This window comes from Cryptomeria japonica, chromosome 4 (genome assembly GCF_030272615.1).
Source record: "Cryptomeria japonica chromosome 4, Sugi_1.0, whole genome shotgun sequence".
In the NCBI taxonomy this organism is placed as follows: Eukaryota; Viridiplantae; Streptophyta; class Pinopsida; order Cupressales; family Cupressaceae; genus Cryptomeria; species Cryptomeria japonica.
In genome coordinates, this window is record NC_081408.1 from 395119141 (window position 1) to 395141102 (window position 21962).

Below are 21962 nucleotides of genomic sequence, written 5' to 3' on the forward strand. Positions count from 1 at the left end.
AAGGCAAGGCAAAATTTGCCAAGAAATTTTCAAGTATCTTGAAAAGATATGAACGGGATGTATGCCCCCCTACGTTAAAGCGATCGCACACGCCTCACCGGGGGTGATTGTTTTAACGTAGTGATACACATAAGAAATGAGAAAGGAAAGGAGCACGTTATCGCAAGGATTTAGCCCCCAAGTGTGAGATAAACCCAAGGATAATAGACACAAAACACAAAGCACGAGGTGACTTCGCTTTCCTTGGGGTCAGTATGCTGTATGATAATTCATGTATATATATCATATGTATGTATGCATAATTGTTCTTCATTCCCCAATCAAGGAAGGTCACCTAGAAGAAGGGAACACATGTGTCTTTTGAGTCAACATGAGAGAGACCAAAAGAGATCTCAATGCTTTGCATCGTCCTCAAGTAGACAACACTAAGGACAACAAATAGAAGAATGAGAATAACGTATAGAAGAAGTAACACAAGAGAGGAGGAGAGAATCTGCTATGCTAATGTAACTAGTCTAGCACGTCATCTACCCCCCGATCTTGCTGATCAATGTTTCGGGAAGGTAGGGAACACGCTAGAGGAGGAACATTCAACACAGCAGATGGAGCTATCACAAGATCGAAACAAGGGCTATGTTGATGTTCCAAGCCATGCTGTTCTTGTCTAGGAGCTAGGATAAGTGCTTTAGAAAATTCATTAGATAAATGGTTATCAATATCAACAAGTTCATATTCACTATCAGAAGTAAGAGGAGTAACATTTTCATCATGAATAACATTTTCATCTATAGCATCATCAAGATTTATAAAAATAGGATCTTTAACTCGCATAGGATCAAGACCATCATGCATCTTATGTTTAGGAGATTTCGGCTCAATCGTCGGCTGAGGAGAAAATGGAATAATGCTTGTTGAAGGTGTTTTTGGGGATTGCGAAGTTTGAGCTCTAAGACGACGCTTTCGTCGGCGTTCACGTGCCGAACGATTTCGTCTAGTTTTAGTAGGAAGTGGAGAAGATTGAGGAGGAGGAATGTTCTCATCCTTATCACTTGGGTGTTTAGGTTGTGGTCTCTTAGGCTGGATAATAGGAGAAGAAGAAGGTCTCTTCTCTCTATAGAAGGAAGGAGGAGGAACTGCTCCATATAAAGGAGGAATTTTTGGTTTAGGAAGGAGACCAAGTCCATCATGACGAGGAGGTATAGGTCTACTTTTAGGAAGTTTATTAGATATAGACATAATCACATCCATGGGAACGGGTTGGGAATCTTCTTGAGGAAAGACATTAGTTTTATCTTTCAAAGGAAGAACTTCCTTCTCAAGAATGATAGGAATGTCAAGTTTAGGTGTTCTAGGTTCACTTAGAGATAGGATGATATCTATTTTCCACTTTTGATAAGATTTGAAAAGATGATCACTTCGCAGAGGAAGAGATTGGAATTGTTTAGGCCAAAAGTAATCAATAGGAACGCTAGAAGTTCTTTCAGCTGGTTTAAAGAGACTATGATTGACAGTAACAACTTCACCATTATGGGGAAATTTCAAACACTTATGAATAGGAGAAGCAATAGCTTTCATGGAAGATAGCCAAGGATAGCCAAGCTTCACATGAAATTGTTCGGAAGATGGAATAATAGCAAAGTTCACATCAAGGGATTTGTTATGGACCTCAATAGGCAATGTAATAGAACCAATTGCAGGAGAAGAAAATGCATCAAATAGTTTCACAATCACATCTATTTTGTCATATATCACTTGATTCAATTGCAAAGTAAAAAGAAATTCTTCAGTAATAACATTAACCATGCACGAAGGATCAATAAGCACTCCACGGCAAGGTGTATTCTTGACTTTTGCAACTATGTATAAAGGACCATCAGGTGCCCTAATGGTTTCACTGGAATCAAATGTGATGGAAGGTTCTTTAGGGTTTTCTTGCTGCTCTACAAAGTTAATCACATTCGGAGTCATAGACACAAGACCATCAGATGAAAGAGAGGAATCATTAGTCTCAATCGCATTAGAGGTATGAGAAGGTAATGGATCAGTGAAAATCTGAAGATTTTGATTAGGAGGAGCTACAGATGTATTGCCTTTATCATTCACTCCAGAAACAAAAATAGTATTATTATCAATCAAATCTTGAATTTTACCCTTTAAAGAAAAACATTTTTCAGTATCATGCCTAGGCTGATGATGAAATTGACAAAAAGCTTTGTTATCAAAATAAGGTGAAGTAATCTTTGCAGGATCAATTTGTCTTATAGGAGGAAGAGTAAGCACATTTTGTTCCAATAACTTATTCATAATACTATGCAATGATTCATTCAAAGGAGTATACTTTCTTTCTTTCTTGAAAAATTTAGAAATAGGAGGCACACCTGATGTTGCATTCACATTGTTGTTGATGATGTTTTCATTGAATTTGATGGAATCTCTGTTCGGTTTAAACTTCCCAAATGGTTGTTGACTGCTATCACCCTTATCACTCAGAGCCATAGGATGTGATTGTTCCATTTGACTCACAGTCAGTTGATAATTGTGAAGAGTTGCACACAATTGTTGGAAAGAAGTAAACTCAGAAAACAGAAGTTTGTCTCGAATATCTTTTTGTAAATTAGAAATAAAGATTCTTTGAATGTCATTGTCAGGCACTGGAAAAGAAATTTGAGCATACAAATGCTTATATCTACCAATGAAATCAGTCACTTTTTCTTTAACACCTTGTTTACAATGCATTAAATCAATCAAAGTAACTTTAGGACTTATATTGTTTTGAAATTGTTGAATGAAAGCATTTGCAAGTTGTTTGAAAGAAGTAATAGAATAGGAAGGCAACGAGCAATACCATTGTAGGGCTTTGTCTCTTAATGTTCTAGTGAACAGTTTTGCAAGCAACCTTTGGTCATAAGCAAAATCAGTACATATTGTTTGAAAAGTCTTAACATGTGTTAGAGGATCACCTTTACCATTATAAAGCTCCAAATGCGGGATTTCAACATGTTTAGGAGGGATCGCTCGAACAATGTCAAGAGAAAGTGGGCTCGCAACATCAAATGTGGGCACACTAAACTTAGATTGATTCATAGAGGCAATTTGTTGCTGTAAAGAAGAGACAGTTTGTGCAAGATTGTTAATGGTCGCTTCAATCAAAGAATTCATATTAGACGTGTTAGATTGTGATGGAGGTGTTATGTTATTGAAAGAAGGTAGAGAATAAGGTGGTGGGACATTATGATAGTTAGTCATAGGAGATGATTGGAAAGGAGGAACACTACAAGGAGGAATGGAAGGGTTAAATGAATTGCCCCCTTGCGTCATGTTCATTTGTGGTGATATAATAGGCACACTCATTGAAAAAATGAATGAAGAAGTCGGATTGAATGAAGGAAGAGGGTTAATTGAAGAAGAAGGATTGCCCCCATGACTGGTGATCATAGGAGGAATGTCTTGTGTAGAAGTAGCCATTATGTTTGATGTAAAGGTAGGTACACTAGCAATAGAAGTCATCAAAGGAATAGAATGATTGATTTGAGTAGGAGGTTGTGTATAACCCAAATTTTCAGCACAACTCTTCATAGGCATCACATTCGAATCCACAATGTGTGCAATACCACGCAAAATATCAATTCCATTCTTATCACTTTGAACCATACGTTTTAGACCCTCAATTAAAGGAAGAGCTTGACTATCGGGGTATTCTTGAGACATCCATTGTCGAAAATCGTCAAATTGGTTATCCAATTTCGAAAGTTGTTCTATAGAAACCTCATGAAGAGCTTCTTCATCATTAGGAGGATTAGAGGAATTACCCATGTCCTCGTTAAAAAGGCTATTCAAATTAGGTTCCATCTCCTTGGTAGTTAAACCTCGGAAAGACTTAATTCTACGGCTTCGTCTAACGGGAATAGTGTAAGTAGGGCTTATTGTCGTAAAACTCATGCACTAGAGAGAAAATTTTGAATTTTAGAGGTAGCAATTTTCAGTAAAATCAGCCAATCTTCTGGATTTAAGCTGTTAAATGTAATCACGACAATCTCCCGAAATTTCGGAAAAAATGTCCGGGACTGTGGCGCTCGGAGTGCAACACGGTCCTTGCAACTTTTTTCGAAATTTGCAGGGATGAAAGGTATGATGATTTTAGAGCTAATCTGAAAAAATTGAGTGATTTTACGATCTGTAGATAGGCCAAATTAAAGTTGTAATCTCGAAATTGAACCCTACCAAGATTGTCAAAAAATGCAAAATTTGAATTTTGAAAAAGAGAGGGAAACTGAAATTTTGAATTTTATGATTTTAGAGGGAATGTCAAGAGCAATGCAAATTTTGAAATTCAAAAGTTGACTCAATTTCACGCAAAATTCAATTTTGAAAGCGGAAATTGAAGTTGTCGTAATTAAGCACTTAATTTCAAAAGTCACAAATTGTAAGAATTTGAATAAAGCACTGAAATTTCGAATGAATGCAAACACACTTTTCAGATTTAGGACAGTAAGAACACAATTTTGACACAAAATTTTAATTTCAATGATTTTTGAATGTTTAGAGGCCTTAATCCAAGCAATCACAAGATCAACTTTGACTTTAATTTTGAAAGTGTTATAATTGATAAAATCAGCCAAAATTCTAGATTTTAGCAAGAAAATACAGTAAGATCTCACTCCCAGAATTTCGGAAAAAATGTCGGGGACGATGGCGCTCGGAGTGCACACGGTCCTCGCAACTTTTTTCCAAATTTTCAGGGATGAAAGATATTGTGATTTTATTGCGGAATCCAAAGTTACAGCTGATTTGGAGATGTTTTGATTGGTGAAATTGTCGGACAAAGGTTGAATCAAGAGGGTTTCAAAAATTAGGGTTTTGACACTTAACCACTTAATTTCCAAAATTAAAGCACAAATATGAATTGATAATTTGTAATAGAAGGGCAGATCTGAAACAAGCATTAACAATTAAACATTTCACAAGTTTAATTACTTAAAAAGAAAATTTAGGGTTTTTATGCAATTAACCTCTAAAATTTTGCAAAAGATCAAACATGGAAATGTAATCAAGGAATCCAATTTTCAGATCTCACTATGAATAATTAGAAAGGATGTTCACATCGGGTTCACCAAAATGTAAAGCGGAAAATCACGATCGAACCCTAGTTGCTCTCCCCTCTTCCAACTTCAAGGAGAGAGAAGGGAGGTTCACTAGGGTTGATGGTTTTCACTTAGGGGAGAGACTTTACATTCAAAAGAGGGGTTGAAACCCACAAGATCCAATCCCACACAATGCAAGATTGGATGCTAAATGTGTTTCGAGGGTTAAGAAAGCAAGGATACCCTCTTTTGTAAAGAATGTTGATAGAAGAATTAAGCTAGGAATGCATAGAAAGTGACAAAGATTCGCTTATAAACTGAGATAGGGATACAGTATGAAGCTGCGGACCTGGAATTAGCAGTAAAATGTCGATATGGTGCTGTCCTGCAAATTTGAGCAAAAGTTGTCGGGACGATGGCGCCCGGCGCCACAGTCCTCCGAAAAATCCGCGAAACGAAGGGGGATCTGTTCGTCTCTGCACAAGGATTCTAGATCTTCAATTTCAGCCGCGTACCTGCAACCTACACACAGAAAAGCGAAGATGATTGGGGGGTTAGGGAATAGGGGTTTGCCTTTAGGTCAAACCCCAGTTTTGGAATTAACCAAGAAATGAGCAATGCTGTAAATGTAAATGTCTGTAATGTAAAACAAGTACTAATACCTTGTTGTAAGGATGTTTGTATCCTTATGTGCGAAGGTATAGATGTTGTATGTTGTATGTTGTAGTAGTAAGTGATCTCCTCTTCAATGGTTGAATCCTTGTCTTGAATGCAACACTTAGCCTTGAATGGAGACTTGAAATGATCAATTGCTTGAAGGAATGCTTGAATGCTTGAATGCTTGAGTATAATTTCCACGCTTGTATATCATATATCCTTCTTACCCAAATGGGAGAGGAAAATGTAGTTTATATACTTGTCATTTAGGGTTGATAGACTGATTTTCCCGACCTTAGGCCGACTAGGAAAGATAATTTCCAATTTGCAAACAAAAAGACCCGAAGTCCAAAAGAGACCGGGCCCAAAATAGGACCCAGGGACCAGGGCGCTGGGCGCCATGGTCCTGGGGACTAGGGCACTGGGCGCCCTGGTCTTGAAGGACTAGGGCGCTGGGCGCTCTGGTCCCACCTCTCGGGACAGCAGGGTGCAAAGGAGGTTCAGGCCAGGGTGCAAGAAAATGCAGTTTTTGGTGTCATAATCAGGTTTCGGGGTCTCCATTCAGGTTGCGTGTTGCGTTGCCATCGTGAAGACTGAAATGCAGTCGAAATTGCAAGTGTCACAATTTTAGGACGCTACACTATGATTCCTTTAATAACACAATCTCCTATTGATGATGCTTCCTTAGAAAAGTATTGGGGTACATTAGACTTTTATGCCTTCCATAAATGGGTATAAAATCCCTCAATCTAAGAAGGAAGCCTTGAAGGATCCTTGTGTGTCACTTATCCAAACATCTTCTAATTTAACTCCCTCCTCTCCTTCCAACACATGTCTTGATGATGATTTTGTTACTAGGAATGAACCCTATCCTCTAGACATTTCAACATTTATGCATGGACACAATAGATATGGTTTATGATGTATGCAAAAAAGTTTTGATGGTTATGAGAAATCTACATCACAATTTTCTGAAGAAGGTTTAGGTTTCCAAAGTCCTCCTTTGTTGACATCCCCTTCCCCATTGTCTAATGCATCCATGTCTTCTTAAAACTTCTCATCACAACAAGAAAGTATCTTGTATGAGCTTCTTAAAGCTAACTTGATTACTATCCCTTTAAATAATCAAATAAAGAATAGTAATAAAAATCAACACGATTCTTCTTTTTGCAACTATAATCAAATCCTTGGTCATGCCACTAATGAATGTCGGGATTTAGCAGATAAAATTTGACAACTTATTGTAACTTGTACCATTAAAATACTAGATGGAAATGAGTTGGACTCTTATATTTTTCCATTTACTTAAAATTTAAGTATGTTTCTCCTCATTATGTGACATTTGTAGCTTGCCCATTGGGAGGGCTCATTGTCATTCATGTTGGTACAATTTCAAGTGCAATCATACTTTGGTAGAAAAATAATAGTATTTTTATTCTTCTCTCTATGATTGGGGTGAAAGAATAGAATTTCAATCATCCTTTCTTTCTAATAACTTTTTTTCCCTTTATGAAGTAGGACCTTTATTAAGGATCTCTTACCGATTATGGAACCTATGTATATCCTTGTTGAGGATCTCCTTCCTCTTATTGGAACAAGTATATCTAATGAAGATCTTATCCTTGCCTTATAAGTTAATATCCTTAATTGGATCTCTTCCTTAGTGTTTAAAGTCTATAATCATTCATCAAATTCTTCTCTTTATTGAGTAGTATCTTTCATAATGAACCCTTATATATTGTGATATGCATCCCTGTTGAGGATCTTTTTCTTATTTTAGAAGAGTGTTTCTTTTATAAATGATCTTTCTTTGGTTTCCTTGTCTCCATGATTTGGGGGAAAGAATAATGTTTCAAATCTCTCTCTCTCTCTCTCTCTCTCTCTCTCTCTCCAAATATTGCCTTTTTCATTTATTGAGTTGCATATTTCATAATTTGATGTCATCTCTTATGAGTGTGTATTCCTCATCTGAAATGGTGAATCTTTTATGAATAATCTCTCCTTAGTGAAAGTGTGCAATCCTAAGAATACACTTTGGAGAAGGTGTTCATTCTTAGTCCTCTTATCCTTCCAAGATGTCATCTTTATTAAATATCTCATCTACTCTTGGAGGTATATATCTTTATGAAAAGATCTATTCATTTTTTGTTAAGCATACATCCCTCAAAAGGATCCCTTTACACTTGTTGCAAGATATGTCTTTTACAATTTTCTCATCCTTGCTTAAATAAATGAGCCTACTTAGGAGTTTTTATTTCTATCTTGGAATACATGCATTATTCATGGATATCTCCTTGGTGTTAAAGGTGGGCATCCTTGTTTCTATCTACATTAAGACATCAACATAGAACTATGTTGACATCTTAAGGGGGGGAATATATGCGGTCTCCGTGTTACATTTTTTACTACCAATTATCAATATGGGATTATTCCATACTCATGTTTCGTCCCTATTTTGTCCATAATTTATGGGATTATTGCATCCTCATTCTTAATCCTTATTGCATTTATCATTTATGGGATTATTGCATCCTCGTGCATAATCCTCATGCTTCATCCTCATTTTATGCATCATTACATGTCTTAAACAGGTTGAAGCACACTAAAAAAAAGAGCAAAGACTCTTACATGAGGTGTTATACACTTGAAACTAGACATCACTTGCACACATGCACGAGGATGGGTGGAACTAGCTAAAAACAACTAGACTATTCTTACTCTCCTCCCCACATGGATCACCTAGATAAAAACATCTAGGGGTGAGTATTCCATGCCATTTCTCATCTTTCTTCTCATGGATCACTTGGATAAACACATCTAGCATGTATTCATGCTCTCTCCTCTTCCTCTCATGAACTCATATTTTTTCTATTGATAGTTCATGGATGATACTTGCTTTACTCTTTTATGTGATCACTTGTGTTTGTGAGATGGCATTTTTTGTCAAGAATGATATTAGTTGTTGAGACATTTTGATGTAGATGTCTCTTCGGCTATTTGACTTGAGGTCTTATTTTTGGCCTTTAGCTTTTGTGTCTTATGTCTTGTTTCTTTTTCCTTTGTTTCCCTTTTTGTCTTTGGTTTCCCTCTTTGTTTTTGTCTTTTTTTGTGTGCCCTTGCATATGATTGATTGAGTTAAGATCCAAAGGTTGGGGGTTCGATCCCTCAAAACTAGTGATTTCTTATACTCCTTGTGATTTTTCTCTACATTCCTCATCTCCTTCATCTCTCTTTCTTCTACTTTACCATGAGTATTTGTGTAAGCTCATACTCTTGCTAAAGTGGGGGCTAAATGTAGTATCCTAAAATTGCACCCTTTTCAATTTTGACTACATTTGGAGCCCTCACCTTAGTGTTCTCATCTTCATGCTTGATTGGGGACCTATTTATGCCTCCCCCATGCAATAAACATCACATTTTCACGCTTTACCTTGCTAGGACCCCTTGTCCTTACCCTAAATTGGGGTAGGACCAGGGTGTGGCACCCTGTTCCTCACCAGGACCATGGATCCACACCATGGTCCTCCTCAATTAGTCTCTAATTTGAACCCTTGGGCCTATCTCAAATTTGAGTGGGAAACTTTTCCCCATGTCACCCTATGTCAGAAAATTAATATGTTTGATGACAGGCCAGTATATAAGGAGGTCTTCCCATCTCATTTGATAATAAGGCAATAAGGTGGAGATAATCATAAGTAAAGGAGACTATATTCAAGCATTCATGCATTCAAGTATTCATCATCAAGAATTATTCAAGGTTGCATATTCTTCATCTATCCATTGGAGCAAAATTACATCATTCATTTGCAAGCATGTGTGTGTGATTAGGGTTTTTTCATCGTCATTTCATTTCATACAACATATGTGATTACATTCAAGAAGAAAAGAATCATTATCAGTCATTACAGATCTAAGGTATGCCTTTGCAATATTTTCTTCAGTATTTGCAATATTTCATTCAAGGTTGATTCCAAACTAGGGTTTGACCAAAGGAAAACCCCTATTCATGACACATTTCCCTTTCCTTATGTGTGCAAGAAGTAGGTGCATAGTTGTACCTTTGGAATTAAGCTTTATTTGTAGAGACATAAAAACCCTTTTCGATGCACGAATAGTTCAAAGGACCAAGAAGGTGGGCATCCTGGTCCGGACACATGGTCCCTGCTACTTTTCGTAGATTTCACAGAGAATCTCCAAATCATCTCAAACTTCTTAGATCCAGGTGCACTATGAAATCTCGAATCTGTAGCTCACTGTTTTCGCATATTTTGTCTCTAATTTCAACATTCTACATACTTCAACAATTCAACTTACAAAAGAGGAAAACCCAAATCAATCCAATCCACTCAGTATTCAATCCTTGTCTCATTTAGGATTCAATCTAGTGGATTCATCTCCTCTTTTGAATGTAAAGTCCTCCATGTGAAGATTGCCATAGTAATTTCTCCCTTCCATTTGGTGAATTCTCTAAGTTCAAATATTCCACTTTACAATGATGAATTTAATAAGGATGAGTTTTTGATCATGATCCCCATTTCAAATTTCTAGAAAAATTGAGTTAACTTATTAACACAAGATTTTTTTGTATCAAATATTTTGTTATGTGAATTATATCTCATTTCACATTCAATAATAAGAATGGGAAGTACCTCCCACTCATGCTAATAAATATTTTTTTTGAAAAATCCATGTCACTGCTGGTTATGCTTCAATGAGACTCAGGTATTGGCACACCCAATAATGTCAACACATGACAACATAATGCTACATACATATAAATTTATTATTACTCTTCATATAATTAACAACAATAAACATCGATTGGGTTGGCTCATTTTGTATCATTCAATACTGGTCTCAAAATTTTCTAGTTTCTCTCATGTGTTGGTAAAATATTCTCTGCTTCAAGAAAATGGACAAATCTCTAGTGAACAAACAAATATTTCAGCTGATTTCAGCTTGTGAGTATCCAAAAATAGGTGAATTCTTGCTCTAATTGATTAGCAATATTTTCAATATTCCATGCCCCAAGGTTGACAAAGTTGTTACATGTATTATGGAGGAACAAATTTTTAGTGCCTTTCGAAGGCTTCTTTATCCTACTCAAGTGGTTGGTATATTTCTTTATAATTTTATGGATTTGTTACATTCTTATGGTATGGTAGTGAAATTAATTACAGTTTTTGTTCATGACTCTTTCCACCCGGCTAAAATATCAACATGGATATCCAAGGCTATGATTTGTGTTATGGCAAGGCATTTGTGGGGGTTCTATTTAGATGCAAGGATTTACTTAAAATCTTAGGCTTTCTTTATGTCTATTATGCATTGAAACAAAGCTTACATGACAAAGATGATACATAGCTTATCCTTGATATTTTGGCTCATAAGTTGGAATCGGGTAAGAGGATGAGTGAACACATTCACAATAACTTCAAGGCCATGCATCTTATACTCACCCACACTTCTCATCATCTTGTTCTTCCTTATGATAATTTGCACATAATTCTACCTAAAGAAATTGAAGAAGAAGAAGAAGAAGCTTCAAATAATTTTAAAGAAATGGAAACTTGTTAGCTCTATATGACTGTTGGATGAGAGGATTTTTTTTGTGGAAACTTTAGAAAGTGACACCCTTTGTATATATTATTTTGTTAGAGACATGATATTTTATATTCTGGATCTGCATAGTTTAATAGTTTTGTTTTGAATCCCAAGTGATCAGTGTTCCTTCATATTTTCATGTCTTCTAGAATTGTGGCTTGAAAAGTTGTATTTTCCCTCAATATGTTTGTTTATTTCAAGGCTTTATATTCATTGCCACCTTCTTCATGGGATTACTTTCTAATTTATGTTCTATTATTTGTACCATTTTGGCCTTCAAGGCTCTGTTGTAAGGTGCCTTCTATATTTTAATTGATATATAATATTAATATAATTTTAGGCCTTTTGCTTTTTATCCAAAATAAAAGTCTCACGGTGTAATTTTTTCAAGTTTATAGTTTATGATTTTTAATTTTCTTGAATAAAAGGGCTTTTGAAATATTTAAGGCTTTTAATGTTTTCTTTTTGTCAAATTCCATGTTGAGAGCTTTGGAGGAAGTTTTCTCTATTCTAACAAACTTTTTGTTGCTATTTTTGCTTTCTTGGAGTTGGGTTTAATGAAAAGACTTAACCATCTTGAATGTCTTCTCGCAAGTATTGGGAGTTTTCACACAAGAAAACCATAGGGCCTCTTGAGTTTCAATTTGTTAAATTATGGAGATTTAATGGTAGCCAAGGCTATTTCAAATGCCATTTTAAGAGGAAACATGGGGCTTCCATTCTTCCTCACACTCATTTTTTAACTCTCTTAGGTATGCAATATAGATATTATCTTTCAAAATTGTTATACTTTGGTTATAGTTGTTGTGTGTGGAGTATATAATGATAGGTCTATATGTATTTCATCATAAGGAGTTATTTTGGAAAGTATGTGGAATCATCAAAATCATGCATGAATATTGACATTACAGAAAACCTCACAAATCTAAAAGAAGGGTAGTAATCCTATGAAGCTACATACTCAAGACAAATATGCAAGTTTTTATTTTTATTGTGGATTTAAAAATAGAAGGTTTTGAGATTTCATGCTAATTCACTAGGAATATTCAATCAAACATGAAGCTGAATTTGCAGCAATGAGGAATGTTGGAACTAGCAAAAAAATATCCAAGTTTAGTGCTTGCATTTTCCTATTAAACATAAGAACCCCTAAAACTTGTGTTTGTTATGGGCTATGTTATATTTTTGAGTTGACCTACATTTCCCAGTCACCAAATCACTTAAGTCACAACTTAAGGTTGTTTTGTCATTGTATTAATCGGCCCCATGTATTAGGATCTTCCATTTTCCCTAGTCATATTTTAATCTTGAAGTCTTACGTTTAATATTTTTTTACCCGTATCCGTTATTCCTATGGCCCGTTTGTAGTCCCTCCATCTCTAGTGAACCAAAGTCTTTGTTAGGACCCAGAGGCAACTAAGAGGGGGGGGGGGTGAATCAGCTATCTATAAATTTCAACCCAAATATAACTTAATCAAACTTAATGCATAATACCGGTAAACCAAACTTAATGCCGATAGACAGTTTAGCAATTAATAACAGTACTGGGAAAGTTTAATGCATGAAACAAAAGACAAATAACATCCACAACACATAACATAGATATTTGTACTTGGAAATCCTATAAGGGGAAAACCACGATGGGAAACCTTACCCACAATCAGATGATACTACTGTAGATAGTATGTGTGTACAAATGGGGTCTGCACATGCAGAAAGGCCAACTACCTAGAGATCACTGCTCAAACACAAAATGGGAGTCACATTGACTACAATTGGATGGTTAAATCCAATGATAATGTAGTGCTCAAAGTAGCATCTTCATATGCTGAATTCAGTACTGATTAAGCTCTGATTGTCTTCTTCATACCTTCCTTGAATCTTCAAATGATGTCTGCATGTATAGCTCTGCTTATATGCATATATACCTTATTACAATCCTTTTTCCACAATCCTATCAATCTCACAAATGAGATCTTACATATATACCAAAACCTAAGACCAAATGTGTAGGTCGACTCACTAAGATATTATAATTAAATCAATTACAAATGAATCAATATGTGATGCATGATGTTGGCTCAATGCATTTATAATAATAACCAATCAATAAAACATCTCCATAATGTGTCATGCTGATCTGGAATAGATAATGCTTGTTGGTCCATACCCTAGACCTATTTGCCAGTAACAACAAATATGCAAACTCGATTGTACCAATAATCAAATCACCAAAACCAAGTGTCTAAACAATGTCTTTGACATAACCAAGTAATCTCCAGATGATAATAGATCATCCTCAGTGTCAGTGAACAATATAACCTATCGGTGAACCAGATACCGGTGACTGTGCATAAGTCACTGAACATGCCAGTGAACATAACCAAAGATCTCCAGAAGAATAAGTGTTGATAAGTGTTGAAATCAATGACAAAACCAATGCAACACATCCATAATACCAACAATCTCCCCCTTTGTCATTGATGGTAACACAAGATGGAAAAAACATCTAAGTGCCAAAGCAGAAATGCCAAAAACCAAAAAGCAACAATCTCCCAAAGAGATCATTAAATTACAAATATAGAGAGTAACAATCTCTCCCCCAATGAATAATCTCTCCCCAAAAGATAATGTGTTTTTCCATAGATATCTCTCACCCTTTGACATCAAATGCCAAAGAAATATAAAACCAAATATAACCAGTTCATAGAACTTATTACAAATACCAATTGCTATAACCAAATTTATTCAATCTACTCCCCTTGAGAAGTAGCTCTCCTTCATCAAAGCCGGAAAAAGATTTCTCTGTTAATTCCGTCGGTCTGATGCCATGCTCCAACTGTCTAAGTTTCTACCGGTGAGGGTATAACTCCAAGCTGCTGCTCTCTTAGATATTCAAATTTTCCTTAGGCAAAGGCTTAGTAAAGATATCTGCAATCTGCTCTTTAGTATTCACATAAACCAATTTCACTTCTTTTGCTTCAACATTCTCTTTCAGAAAATTGAATTTGATAGAAACATGTTTAGTTTAAGAGTGAAATACTGGATTCTTGGATATATCAATTGCTGCCATATTATCACAGTAAATGATTATAGGTTCTTTGCATTTTATCTTTATGTCCTTCAACATTTTCTTAATCCATAATACCTATATACAATTAGTTGCTGCTGCAACATATTCTGATTCTACTGTTGATAGTGATGTACAACTTTGTTTCTTGCTTAGCCATGAAATTAGTCTGCCGCCAAGAAATAATGCTCTGTCGGTGGTTCTTTTTCTGTCATCTACATCTCTTGCTCAATTTGCATCTGTGTATGCACATAAATCAAAATTTTCATCTTTAGGATACCATAAGCCAAGATTTGTTGTGCCTTGTAGGTACCATAAAATCCTTTTTACTATTGATTCATGATTTTCCTTAGGATTACTCTGAAATCTTAAAACAATACATAATGTATTCACGATATCAGGTCTTGTTTGTGTCAAATATAGTAAACCTCCTATCATAGATTTGTATCTTGTTGAATTAACAGGTGCTGATTCATCCTTTAATGATAGTTTATCAGTCGTAGTCATAGGTGTACTTACCGGTTTAGAGTTTTCCATGCCAAATTTATTTAGTAATTCATTCAAGTACTTTGATTGATTTATGAATATACCTTTATCAGTCTGTGAAATCTGCAATCCTAAAAAGAATTTTATCTCTCCAATCATAGACATTTCAAATTCTTCTTGCATCTTATTAGCAAAGTCTTTACACAATCCATCTTCTCCTCAAAAAATGATATCATCAACAAAAAATTCAATAACCATGATGTCATCATTAGTCACTTTGGAATATAAGTTGTTGTTAGCATTACCTTTAGTGTAACAAAGCTTCAAAAGATATTTGTCCAATCTAGCATACCAAGCTCTAGGAGCTTGCTTCAATCCATATAAAGATTTCCTTAACCTGCAAACCATATGTTTGTCATTTGTCGAAGAAAATCCACCAAGTTGTTCAATGTAAACTTCCTCTTCAAGATCACCATTCAGAAATGCACATTTAACATCCATTTGATATACTTAATAGTTTTTGTGTGCTGCAAAAGCTAAGAATAATCTAATTGCCTCAATTCTACCTACCGGTGCAAAGGTTTCATTGTAATCAATTCCTTCATTCTATGAATATCCCTTACACACTAATCTTGCTTTTTTTCTGATTACCTTACCATATTCATTAAGTTTATTTCTGAATACCAATTTAGTTCCAATTACATTTTTGTTTTTAGGCCGGGGAACCAATGTCCATGTGTTATTATTTTCTATTTATTCTAATTCATCTTCCATAGCCTTAATCTAATGTTTATCTTAACATGCCTCATTAATAGTTACTAGTTCAATTTGAGACATTAGACATACATCTTCATTTGCCAGATTTCCTCTAGTAATAACACCTTGATATAGTTTCCCAATTATCTGACTTTCAGAGTGATTCAATCTTACATACCTGGGTGTATTTAGTTGTTGTTGTTCTTCAGTCATTGTGGAATTCTCAGATGATATCGGTGTGACTGGATCAACATTATGCACCGGTGTACTCATTGTAGGTTCATTTGTGATTATCTCAACTATCGGTTCAGAGTCCATAGACCTTCTAAACTGTTCATCAATCTTCACATTTGCACTTTCAATGATTTTTTACAATCTCTTAATAAAACATCTATATGTCTTTCTCTTAGATGAATAACCAAGAAATATTCCTTCATCACTTCTAGGATCAAATTTGCCAATGTACTCATCTCTCCTAATATAACATTTGCTTCCAAATATTCTGAAATAGTTAAGAGTAGGAGTATTACCAAACCATAGTTCATGAGGGGTCTTACCGATTTCACCTTTGATGTGAACTCTGTTGAATGTATAAACAGCTGTATTGACTGCTTCTCTCCAATACACATGAGGTAGGTTTGCTTCTAATATCATGCTTCTAGCTGCATCCAAAATAGTTCTGTTCTTCCTTTCCACAACTCCATTTTTCTAGGGTGTCCGAGGTGCTAATAATTGTCTTCTGATTCCATTCACTTCACAGAATGTATTAAATTCCTTAGATGTGAATTCACCTCCTTGATCTAATCTCAAACATTTGATTTTCTTACTGGTTTCATTCTCTACCATGACCTTGAATAGCTTGAATTTCCCAAAAGCTTCTAATTTTTCCCTAAGAAAAGTAACCCAACACATTCTAGAATAACCATCAATGATTAGCATAAAATATCTATCTCCTTGTAAACTTCTAGTTCTTGCTGGACCACATAAATCAATATGAATTAAGTCAAGAACATTATTGGATTTTTCTAGAATACTCTTAAAAGTTGCTCTAACTTGCTTTCCAAATTGACATTCCTTACATACCGGATTGTGAGGTTTAATAATCTTAGGTAAATCCCTTACTGCCTTAGTTGTACTGATTTTCATGATGCAATCAAAATTTACATGACAAAGTCTCTTATGCCATAACCAACTTTCATCAATATGTGCAATCAAGCATGTCTTCTCATTGTTATTCAAATGAAAGATATTACCTCTAGTCTGATTACCGATTGCAATTTCTAAACCAGTTCTATTCATGATTTTGCATTTACCATTCTTGAATTGTAATTCAAATCCCTTTTCAACTAATTGACCAGCACTCAAAAGATTATGCTTCAAGCCTTCAACATAGTAAACATTATCAGTATTGTGCTTACCATCAAAAGATATAGTGCATTCTCCTCTGATCAAACAAGCTTTCTCATCTCCAAATCTTACTAGACCTTCATTGTATTCCTGAAAGGTTAAGAATTTACTCTTATCACCAATCATATGATATGAACATCCAGAATCAATGATCCATTCATCCTTTTCTTCAATTTTAGCTGCCAAGGCCTGCTCTACCGGTTGAACAATAGGTGCCGGTTGATCTTCTATTATTGAAACATAAGCCCATCCATTATCTGCTGGTTCCTCGTCAGAATCATTAGTAACTCTTTCATCAACATAGTAACATGATTTGTCTCTATTCTTCTTAAATCTGTATCTTTGATATTCAAGGTTAGGCTTATATGTTCTTTTAGCTTCTTCTTTTAATATTGCATCTCTATCAGGATAACTAGATGCCATATGACTAATTTTATTGTAGTTAAAACATTTAAATGGTGCTTTACCTTCATACTTACTTCCAACTGGACCTTTACGCATTTTCCTTGCAAATACTACTTCAAGCTCTTCAATTTCTTCATTCTCTCTTCTAATTTCTTGAAGTTCTCTATCATAGAGTGCTTTCCAATCAAATTTTTTAGATGATGATGATGATGCTACAGATGATGAAGCATTGAAAGCCAAATCTATCTTAATTGTAGCAATATGACCAAATTCCTCAAGTTCAAAAGCTGAAAGTTTTCCAACCAAAGTATCTCTAGGAACTGATGCATTAGACATTGTTCTCAATTCATTAATAGCAATTACTTTCATTTTGTATGCTGGTGGCAATGCTCTTAAAACTTTAGAAACAATTTCATCTTCACTTAAGGATCCTCCACAACATTGTATACCCAAAACAATTTCATTAACTCTTTCCATAAAAACATAAATCCTTTCATCTTCTTCCATTTTTTAGATTTTCATACCTGACCCGAAAGCATTCTAGTTTTGCAATTTTGACAGTGGTATCACCTTCATTTAATGTCTCCAATTTATCCCAAATAGGTTTAACAGTAGATCGGTCTGATAATCCCATGATTTGTTGATCTGACAATGCGCTCAAAAGTGCTTCTCTTGCTTTGCAATCATTCTCCTGATCTTTAGCCAAGGTTGGTGGATTAGATTGACTCTGTGTAGGACCAACATAACCATTCTTTGTAACACCCCATATGTATTTTCCAATGTAATTCAGATGAGTCTCCATTTCGATCTTCCATATACCATAGTTAGTTCCATCAAGCTTCAGACTATCCTTCCTGAAATAGTTAGTTGCCATAGAATCTCCTCAAGCTGTTAAACTTCTGCAAAAAGAGGAATAGGCTCTGATACCAATTGTTAGGACCCGAAGGCAACTAAGAGGGGGGGGTGAATTAGTTGTTTATTAGTTTCAACCCAAATATAACTTAATCAAACTTAATGCATAATACTGGTAAACCAAGCTTAATGTCGGTAGATAGTTTAGCAGTTAATAACAGTATCGATAAAGTTTAATGCATGAAACAAAAGATAAATAACATCCACAACACATAACACAGATATTTGTACGTGGAAACCCTGTAAGCGAAAAAACCACGGTGGGAAACCTTACCCACAATCAGATGATACTACTGCAGATAGTATGTGTGTACAAATGGGGTCTGCACATGCAGAAAGGCCAACTGCCTAGAGCTCACTACTCAAACACAAAATGGGAGTCACACTAACTACAATTGGATGGTTAAATCCAATGATAATGTACTGCTCAAAATAGCATCTTCATATGCTGAATTCAGTACCAGTTAAGCTCTGATTGTCTTCTTCATACCTTCCTTGAATCTTCAAATGATGTCTGCGTGTATATCTCTACTTACATTCGCATATACCTTATTACAATCCTTTTTCCACAATCCCATTAATCTCACAAATGAGATCTTACATATATACCAAAACCTAAGACCAAATGTGTAGGTCAGCTCACTAAGATATTACAATTAAATCAATTAAAAATGAATCAATATGTGATGCATGATGTTGGCTCAATTATTTTACAACAATAACCAATCAATAAAACATCTCCATAACATGTCGTGTTGATCTGGAATAAATAACGCTTACCGGTCCATACCCTAGACCTATTTGTTGGTAATAGAAAATATGCAAACTTGATTGTACCAATAATAAAATCACCAAAACCAAGTGTCCAAACAATGTCTTCGACATAACCAAGTAATCTCCAGATGATAACAGATCATCCTCAGTGCCGGTGAACAATATAACCTATCGGTGAACTAGATACCGGTGACTATGCATAAGTCACTGAACATGCTGGTGAACATAACCAAAGATCTCCAAAAGAATAATTATTGATAAGTGTTGACATCAATGACAAAATCAATGCAACACATCCATAATACCAACAGTCTTCATGTGCAAATAAAGATTCTTTAAGTAGCATGTGAAGAACACAAATGGACACTGAGAGGAGGGGTGAATTAGTATATTATAAATAATTTTAATCTATACATGCAAATACTAAAAACTAAAAATCAATTAAGAACACACACATAAATCAAACCACAACACTAGATTTACGTGGAAAACCCAAAGTGGGAAAAATCTTGGTGAGAATATTTGCTCAAGTCTACTGCTCCAATCCAGCCTCACAAAGAAAAACACTTGTACAATATGTTTAGGGAACCAACCCAAGGAGCACCAACCCCTATTGATTTTGAGCACCAACCTCCTAACTATTTTGAGAACCTACTCAAGGATCACTTACCCTTTACCTGAGCACCCACTTAGAGAATTACAATGAATAAAAGGATTATAGATTTATTGCCTTATTACAAATGCAGTTTTGTAACTCACAGATTATCTGCCTTCTTGCTTCTACTTGATCATCTGCATTCTACTCTTCTTCTCTTCTACTTTGTCTTCTCCATCCTCTGGTCTTTATCTTTTCTCTGTTCTTGGCACACTTCTCTGCTATTGTTCTCTTCTCTTTGTTTCTCTTTGTCTCTACTTCACCTTATTGAATGAACTCTTCTTTTTGTTTTATCACTATCTACTTCTTCCACTTCATCCACTGTCTTAGAAGCTACTCACTCTATGTCATCAAATTCACACACATGAAATCAATTTTTTTTTGTATTTCCACCTCTATCTCTATCTCGACCAACTACCTCTGTTAAATCACACTAGCTACCCTTCTCGATCAGCTCTACTTCAGAGTGTTTCCCCTCCAAATATACATTTAAAATTGAATTATTTTGTCCCTATGAAATGTGATTTGTAGCATATTTGATCTTCTTTCTTGGATGGGCCATTTGCATTAAATGATACTTCTCCATTTTTTTGAATGTTCTTTGCACTAGGTTGCTATATTTAGCAACCTCAATCTGTCTAGCAGATTTGATTTTACCTCTGTTGATCACCTCGAGCTCTTCAACTATCTGCAACTGATTCACCATTAATGAAATATCCATATTCTTGCATAGATTGGAGAAATCCATTGGAATCAATGAACACTGAGAGGGGGGGAGGGTGAATCAGTGTTCTCCATTTTATAACTTCCTTTAACTGATTCTTAAACCACTCAATGCAAAAGAATGAAAGTAAAATGCATAAACTTAAACACACACAAGCACAAAACCATAACACCAAATTTTTTACATGGAAACCCGAAAAGGGAAAAACCACGGTGGGATTGAGACCCATAATATTATAATATTGTGATCAAGAGTATAATAATATTACAAGGGAACACACATGTATTCAGGCACACTCCCTAGTGCTCACTACTGAATTACAAAGAAGAGAGCTAGAACCCCCAGAGGACTCACTGTCCTACAAATGTTTAAAAATGATAATAGATTGTCTAAAATAATGAATAACATCTAAAAATGCCAAAATATAGTTCTGATTAAGCACAAAATGTCTTCTTCCACTATTCTATCTCACTACTTTGTTCTACTCTGCTCTGTCATATACCAAAGCATCAATCCAAGGATAGCATATATGAAACTGTGCATCAATGCTCATACAATCTTTGCACACTCACATATATCTTCAAAATTCTCAAATAGATTGGTTTTATATATCCTCATCACTTGATCAAGCCACCAACATGTCGGCTCCAAATTTTTTAACAAGATATAAAATATGTAATAAGAAGTCGGCTCAATCTGATTACATATATACATATGGACCAAAATAAATTTATTATACACTTCAATCAAGTTGGCACAACAACCTCGAACATGGCACCAATCAACAAATTCATCCCAAATATTTTGCATAACAAACTATACCAAAATAACCTTATTCTCCCTGAAATACTGGTTACCGGATCATCAAACTTGCACTAGAATCAACATCAAAAGCTAGGATTGCAGACTGCAAAAATGGTTTTCATTGACTGCAAGTGGTCATCCCAACCTTTCTTTAGGTTTTCCAAATTTTTTATCAGAGCACTAAAAATATAGGCATGCATTTCTTCTCCTCTAAGATCAAAAGGAACAATCTTATTTAGTGCATTCAAGGCATCTTGTTGACTACTCAAAAGAGTGTCCAACTGGGGAGTGATCAAATTTCTTAGCTCTCCCACTCTACCAATTACCCTATCCTTCCCTTGATTCAAACTCTTTATTTTATCAAGTAAAGACATTACCTGAGCCTCATAATTACTTGCAAAATAGCATGGGGTGAATAGGACTGAGATATACCAGCCAGTTGACCTTCAGATTCTTGAATTTTCTTGTCAAGCTCTATAATGAATTTTGATAATAGAAGACATGACTTATAGATTTTACTGCCTTTGTCCAATGTCCCCTGAATGCCCTTCACAATGGTTATCAAACTGACCCTGTCACCTTCAACCATTCTCAAAACTATTCTTAACCTCATAGCATTATAATTGT